Source organism: Gossypium hirsutum, chromosome A06, assembly GCF_007990345.1.
Source record: "Gossypium hirsutum isolate 1008001.06 chromosome A06, Gossypium_hirsutum_v2.1, whole genome shotgun sequence".
Lineage (NCBI taxonomy): Eukaryota > Viridiplantae > Streptophyta > Magnoliopsida > Malvales > Malvaceae > Gossypium > Gossypium hirsutum.
This window is the reverse complement of record NC_053429.1, coordinates 85818969-85826330: the sequence shown is the minus strand read 5'-3', so window position 1 is coordinate 85826330 and position 7362 is coordinate 85818969. Positions and strand designations below refer to the sequence as shown.

The following is a 7362-nucleotide window of genomic DNA, read 5'->3' as shown; positions in this document are numbered from 1 at the left end:
AACCCTCTCTCCCAAAATTAAAATTTAGGAATTGCCTCGAATTAAATTTACTCTTGGGCCTTTTTTCCCACACCATAAACCTTCGTAATTTATTTAATTACTAAACTAAACATACGAAATAATATTAACATCCAAATTATTCGGGCCATTTTCCACCCGAACCCAGACTTAAGGCCCAATACTTGCAGGCCCAAAAATCGGGGCGTTACAACTGCATCAATCGTTTGCCTTGTTGAAGGGTTCACACCATTGTAGAATGTTTGAACTTGCAACCATAGAGGTAATTCATGGTGAGGACACCTTCGCAGTAGGTCCTTGTATCTCTCCCATGCATCGTAGAGAGTTTCTAAGTCCATATACACAAACGAAGAGATATCATTACGTAATTTGGCTGTTTTAGTCGGCGAGAAATATTTTAATAGAAATTTTTCGGTCATTTGTTCCGAAGTAGTAATTGACCCTCGTGGTAATGGTTTCAACCACTGTTTAGCTTTGTTCCTCAATGAAAAAGGGAATAATCGAAGATGAATTGCATCGTCAAAAACGCCATTAATTTTAAATGTATCGCAAAATTCCAAGAAATTTGCAAGTGATTGTTTGGATCCTCATCTTGCAAACCATCAAACTGAACAAATTGCTGTATCATTTGAATAGTGTTAGGTTGTAGTTCAAAATTATTTGCAGCAATAGTAGGCCTAGCTATACTTGACTCAGTTCCTGTTAAAGTAGGTTTAGCATAACCATACATAGTACGAGGAGCAGGATTTTGATTTCCTAGTTCAACAGGTATCGTAGGAGGTAGCTGATTGTCTTGATTTTCAGCCATCTCCTCGGTTGGGGTTTGAATATTTTCCTATTGCTCGTTCTCTATGTATCTTAAGCTTCACCTTATTTCTCTTTGGTTTTTGTGAGATGTGCGATCAATTTCTTTGCCAAAAAGTAATGGTCCTGACGGGTTTCTTCTAGTCATAAACTATAAAAACTTGCCAAGATAAAGAAAAAGTAAATTAATAAATAAAAATAAAATAGAATTAACTTGCAAGAAAAAGAAATGGCTAAAGTAATAAAAATTGAGTGTTCCTAATATCTTAAATCCCTGACAATGGCGCCAAAAACTTGATCGCGATTTTCGTGACAGGTAAGTTTTATATATTTATAATTAATTCTTCTTGAAACTAACCATTATCACAATGTAGGCAAGTGTACCTATCGAACAGTAGTATAGTTTTAGCAAGATCGGATTGTCGAACCCAAAGGAACTAAAAGTACTAGTAATGACTGTCTTTTTATTATGTAGCCTAAGAATAAGGGGGTTTTGTTTTAACTAACTAATTATCTAAACTAAGAATTCACAGAAAATAGAATTGGGGAATTACTTTTGGAAAAATGATTGAATTAAAACAATACCTAAGGAAGAATCCACCTAGACTTCACTTGTTATTCTGACTCCAAATCGGATGATTTATTCATTTAATTTGTTCCGTAGAGATCCCTAAGTTATGTTATTATCCCTATTCAAGACTAATAATGTCTAATACCTAGATTGAATAATTGATACTTTTCAATAATTAACACACTAGGGTTGCATTAACTCGATCTATGGATCCCCTTATTAGGTTTCACCCTAATCCGACAAAATCTTGTCACCCTATCTCTAGGCGCGTAATCAACTCCGCTTAATTATGACAAATGTACTCTTAGACAGGGTCTATTCCTCTTCTGAATTTGAGCTTATCTTGAATCAATATCCTGGGATATCAAAACAAGAATTAAGAACAAGTTAAATATTTATCATACAATTCAGAAAATAATAAAAAGATTCGTCTTAGGTTTCATTCCCCTTAAGTATTTAGGGAATTTATTTCATAACTAAAAAGCAAAACATCTCAGAAGAATAATGAATACAAAACATAAAGGAAACACAAAACTCCTGAAGGGAAATTGAGGGGAGATCTTCAGTCTTGATGGTGAATCCAACTTCTAAGATGGATCAATCGGCTTCCCTTGAGCAGTTCCCTGCCTCCTTTTCTCTGCGTCCTCCTTTCCTATTCCTTTAGGGTGTATTTATAGGCTTTAGAATGCCTAAAAGCACTCAAAATTAGCCTTTTTCGAATTAGACTCAACTTGGGCTTGGCAGGGACACACCCGTGTGACACTCCCGTGTACGATTACTTCAGGCCGTGCTCGAGCCTGTAAGAATTGCACAGGCTTGTGTTCTACCCGTTTGAGTCATGCTTCGATTCTGCCAAATTGACGCGGCCGTGTGGTCTGCCAGTGTGAGGAAGTCCAGGCCATGTTGATTTCGTACGTTCGCCCATTTTCTCTGTTTTTGGCCCATTTCTCGTTCCTTTCGCTCTCCTATGGTCTCCTAAGTATAAAACATGAAATTAAGGCATTAGGAGCATCGAATTCACCAGTTCTAAGGAAAAATCATCCCTAAAATGTGGTAAGCATGGTGTAAAAATATGTATAAATTACGGTTTATCAGTTGTCTTCCATAAACTTCTCCATATAAAGGCCCAAAGCGATACCGAACTTGGGCACACTTAACTGGCGGACTAAACTGCTGAGACAGAATTGGACTGTTCTAGGGTCATCGAAGTTGGTCATGACATCTTGAACATGGAAGGTTGAGCAAAGTTCAAGTGTAAGCTCAAGGGATGTCGACTTGATGATCACAAAGAAGAGTTCCTATGGATCGGTTGTCAGGAGGGCTCGAACATCATCAGCCAACAGAACTTGTTCAAGCATGGTCCAGTCAATGCAGTGGCCCACACCTAAAGGTCAGGGCCGAAGTATCTAAAAAGGTTCCTCCTGATTTCCTGGTGGAAACTGGAGGAAGGGGTGTCAGTTTTTCGAGATGGGACCCGAGAATGACGCTGCTCCTTTTTGCTTCTTCGAGGCGGGAATAGCAATCTGCTTTCCATGTGATGATGACATTGTACCTGTGTTGAAAATTTGAAACTCAACCAATAGTCCTAAAAATAGCACAGAAGTACAAAACTAAATATGAAGATTTCATGAGACTTACGTAGTGCATGAAGTAAACAAAACTACTAAATGTATCAAGTTATAGTATTATTGGAATAATGTAACAGGAATATGAATGAATGTATATGGGAAGCATAAATTTCATGAAACTAGGAAAAATGAAAAAGTAGAGCATAATGGAGTAACTAAAATGACAAAATTCTTATAAACAAGCAAAAGTATTCTATTGTTATAACTATGAGAATTTATTTAAAATAGGAAAATAGAGTAGAAAAATCATGAAATAAATAAACTATTCAAAGGAGATAGAGAGAAAAGAGTAAACAAACACAAAAAGAAGGAACTTAAGGCGTCTAAATTAGTGTTGTAGGCGGCGCATGGGAGTGGGGGTAGGGCGTGTAGAGTTGCAATGGCTAGGGTTAGAGATTTTTGGGGACAGAGATGATGAATAGTGAGGAGTTTTTATAGATTTTGGGGCGCATGGCCGTGGGACACGCCCGTGTGCCCTAATTTTTGCCCATGTGTTTCGCGAATTTTTAATTTGGGCACGTCTGACATTCGGCCCATGCCTATGTTGCTCGGGCGTGTGAGTGCACATGGCCGTGTCTCACGGCCGTGTCTCGCTTCGTTCGCTTCTCCCATGCTTATGTACGTAGGTCCAAGCCCGTGTTAACTTGACAGGTTCGCCCACGGATGATGGGTACGGGCGTGTCACACGCCCATGCTAGTTTGACAGGTTCGCCCACGGTTTTGAGGCACGGGCGTATCGAACGCCTGTGTTGTTTTGGCAGGTTCACCCATGGCCATGTCGCACGGCCATGGTGACTTTATCGCCTCTCGTGTTGGAAAATTTTTGCCCTATTTTCATACGGCCTAAGGCACTCCCGTGTGCCTAGCCGTGTGGTATTTAGAGAGTCTGTGTACCATGATTCAGTTAGTACATTAGATGTTAAAATCTCAAATTTAAAGAAATTAATACTGTTAGTGCTCGGGTTGCCTCCCGAAAAGCGCTTATTTATAGTCTAAGCTCGACTTACTTCTCTGGTGCGTGATCATGGTGAATCAAGGAGTTTACACTCCTCATCCCTGCTATCAATTTTATCAACATAAGGTTTAAGACGAGTACCATTTAGCTTGAACGTGCCAAATTTGGAGTGTTTTACCTCGACCGTACCATAAGGAAAAATACTAATTACCGTAAGAGGAGTTTCTTCATTTGGTTCAGAAGTGGCGATTCGAGGATCTGCTGCATCGAGTGGTACATTGTCTCCAACTTTAAGTTGATTTTTGGAGGAATAAAGCTCCTCATGGCGTGGTTTTGGTTTATCGTATTTTTTCAGTTTATGTGTCTGCCATTCATCTAGCTCCTCGATTTGTAACCTTCGTTCTTCATGGATAGGTTCTTTGTTGTTGCTTGGCTTATGTATGTTCTTCAAACCTATTTTCTACAAAGAAGGTTGCACTATATGGTTAGTTTTAGTCAAATGATTTGTACAGTCACCTTCGATTTTTGATGTGTTATTCGAATTACGGGCTTGAAGGGTGATTGTTTCGTCTCCCACATGAAGTGTGAGTTCACCTGTGCCAACATCAATAATTGTTCTTGCGATTGCTAAAAAGGGCCTTCCTAAAATTAAGGGGACGTTGCTATCCTCCTTTATGTCTAGAACAATGAAATCAACTGGGAATATAACTTTGTCGATTTTAACGAGTACATCTTCAATAATACCCCTAGGAAATCTGATAGTTTTATTTGCTAATTGAATGCTCATCCTAGTTTGTTTGGGTTTCCCTATACCTAGTTGCTTAAATAATTTGTAAGGCATAACATTGATACTACCCCCTAAATCAGCCAACGCATTATTAAAATCTAAACTACCAATTAAACAAGGAATTGTAAAACTCCCTAGATCTTTTAGTTTGTTAGGCAGCTTATTCTGTAGAATGGCTGAGCAGACTGAGTTCAGCACCACATGCGATGCTTCATCTAACTTTCATTTATTTGCTAAAATCTCCTTTAAAAACTTGATTGCGTTTGGCATCTGCGAAAGGGCTTCAATAAATGGTAAGTTAATATGTAGTTTCTTTAGAAGTTTAAGGAATTTACCAAATTGTTCGTCTGAGCTGTCTTTCCTTGTCAAATTGGTGTATGGCACGCAAGGTTTATATTCTGTAATCACCAGCTTTGGTTATTGTGGCCTACCTCATCCTTACCAATGCTTACCACCGTTTCTGGCCTTGGTTCTGCAGCTAGCCCTTCCTCATCTTGAATGGCAATCGCGTTGAGTGCTCCCTTGGGTTAGATTCAGTGTTTCTTCGTAGGCTACCTTATGGTTATTCAAAAATCAACTTGGCGAGCTGTCCAATTTGAGTTTCGAGCCCCTGGATTGATGCTTGTTGATTTTTGAGTACGGTCTCTATATTCTAAAAAAGAGTTTCTGACACTGAGATGAATTTTTTTAGCATCTCCTCAAGGTTTGGTTTTTTCTCTTGTTGGTAGGGTGGTTGTTGGAAGCCTGGATTAAAGAGCATGGTGACCGTATCGACGTTATAAACACTGGCTTTTTTCGTTGGATTTGTCCTCGTGACTTGCCACTGATAGTTATTCAGTGGCATCTTCAGGTGTCTTATTATTGATGGTTCCGCCAGCAGTTGCGTCAACCATTTGTCGAGTCGAAGGATTCAGGCCATTATGAAAGGTTTGAACCTGTAGCCAAAGCGGTAACCCATGGTGAGGGCATCTTCTCAAGAGGTCCTTGTATTTCTCCCATGCATCGTAGAGTGTTTCTAAATCCATCTGCACAAAGGAAGAAATATCATTATGTAATTTAGCCGTTTTAGCTGGCGAAAAATATTTTAATCAAAACTTTCATTTGTTCCCAAGTAGTGATTGACCCCTATGGCAACGAGTTCAACCACTGTTTATCTTTGTTTCTCAATGAAAAAGGGAATAACCGAAGATGAATGGCGTCATCAGAAACGCCATTAATTTTAAATGTATCACATAGTTCCAAAAAGTTTGCCAAGTGTGCGTTGGGATCCTCGTCTTGCAAACCATCAAACTAAACAAACTGTTGTATCATTTGAATTGTGTTAGGTTTCAGTTCAAAAGTATTTGTGGCTACATCTGGTCTAACTATGCTCGATTCAGTTCCTGTTAAAGAAGGTTTAGCATAATCATACATAGTGCGCGGAGTAGGATTCAGATTAATAGCAATCGCAGGAGGTAGCAGATTTTCTTGGTTTTTGGCCATCTCCTCAGTTGTAGCTGAAGAATTGTCCTCTTGCTCGTCCTCTGTGTATCTTAGGCTTCACCTTATTTCTCTTCGATTTCTGTGAACTGTGCAGTCGATTTCACCGTCAAAAAGTAGTGGTCCTGACTGGTTTCTTCTGGTCATAAACTAGAAAATCTGTCAGAAGGAAATAAGAGAAAAATTAGAAAATAAAATAAAATTTTAAATTGTAATAAAAGTAAAGTGGCTAAAGTAATAAAAATCAAGTTTTCCTATTATCCTAGTTCCCCGACAACGGCGCCAAAAACTTGATGCGTGATATTCGTAACAGGTTTTAAAGATTTATAAATGAAACGTTCTTGAGACTAACTTATTATCATGATTAAGGCATGTGTACCTATCGAACAATAGTATAGTTCAGCAAGACCGGATTGTCGAACCCAAAGGAACTATGAGTACTAGTATTTACTTCTTTTTTATTATCTAGCCTAAATTTTAAGAGGTTTGGTTGTCTAAACTAATTACTAACTAAGAATGCACAGAAAGAAAAACTTAGGAAAATACTTTTGGAAAAATTTAATTGATTGAGACAATACCTAAGGACAAATTCACCTAGACTTCACTTGTTATTTGACTCTAAATCAGACGATTTATTCATTTGACTTGATCCGTAGAAATATCTCTCTCGAGACTAATAACGTCTAACCCTAGGTTGAATAATTGAAATCTCTTTCTAATTAACACCTTAGAATTACATTAACTCGATCTATGGATTCCCTTATTAGGTTTCACCCTAATCTAGCAAAATCTTGTCACCCTATCTCTAGGTGCGCAATCAACTCCACTTAATTATGACAAATTTACTCTTAGACAGGGTCTATTCCTCCTCTAAATAAGAGCTTAACTTTAATCTATATCCTGGAATATCAATACAAGAATTCAGAAAACATAATTAAGAACAAGTCAAATATTTATCATACAATTCAAATAATAATAACAAGATTTGTCTTAAGCTTCATTCCCCTTAGGTATTCAGGGGTTTAGTTCATACTTATGAAAGAAAACATCTCAAAAGCATAAAGATAACAAAACATAAGAAAACCCAAAACTCCTGAAGAAACTTGAATGGAGATCTCCA

At 38.0% G+C, this 7362-nt stretch overlaps 2 non-coding genes across 2 annotated transcripts; both read left to right on the top strand.

Annotated features, from left to right (window-relative positions):
• Window positions 1-282: 282 nt before the first annotated feature.
• LOC121231121 (small nucleolar RNA R71) lies at window positions 283-388 on the top strand. The gene has a single exon (XR_005929189.1). It is a non-coding gene; the product is annotated as a small nucleolar RNA R71 (small nucleolar RNA).
• Window positions 389-5714: 5326 nt separating this feature from the next.
• Window positions 5715-5820, top strand: LOC121231626 (small nucleolar RNA R71). Its single transcript, XR_005929682.1, has one exon. It is a non-coding gene; the product is annotated as a small nucleolar RNA R71 (small nucleolar RNA).
• Window positions 5821-7362: the final 1542 nt, after the last annotated feature.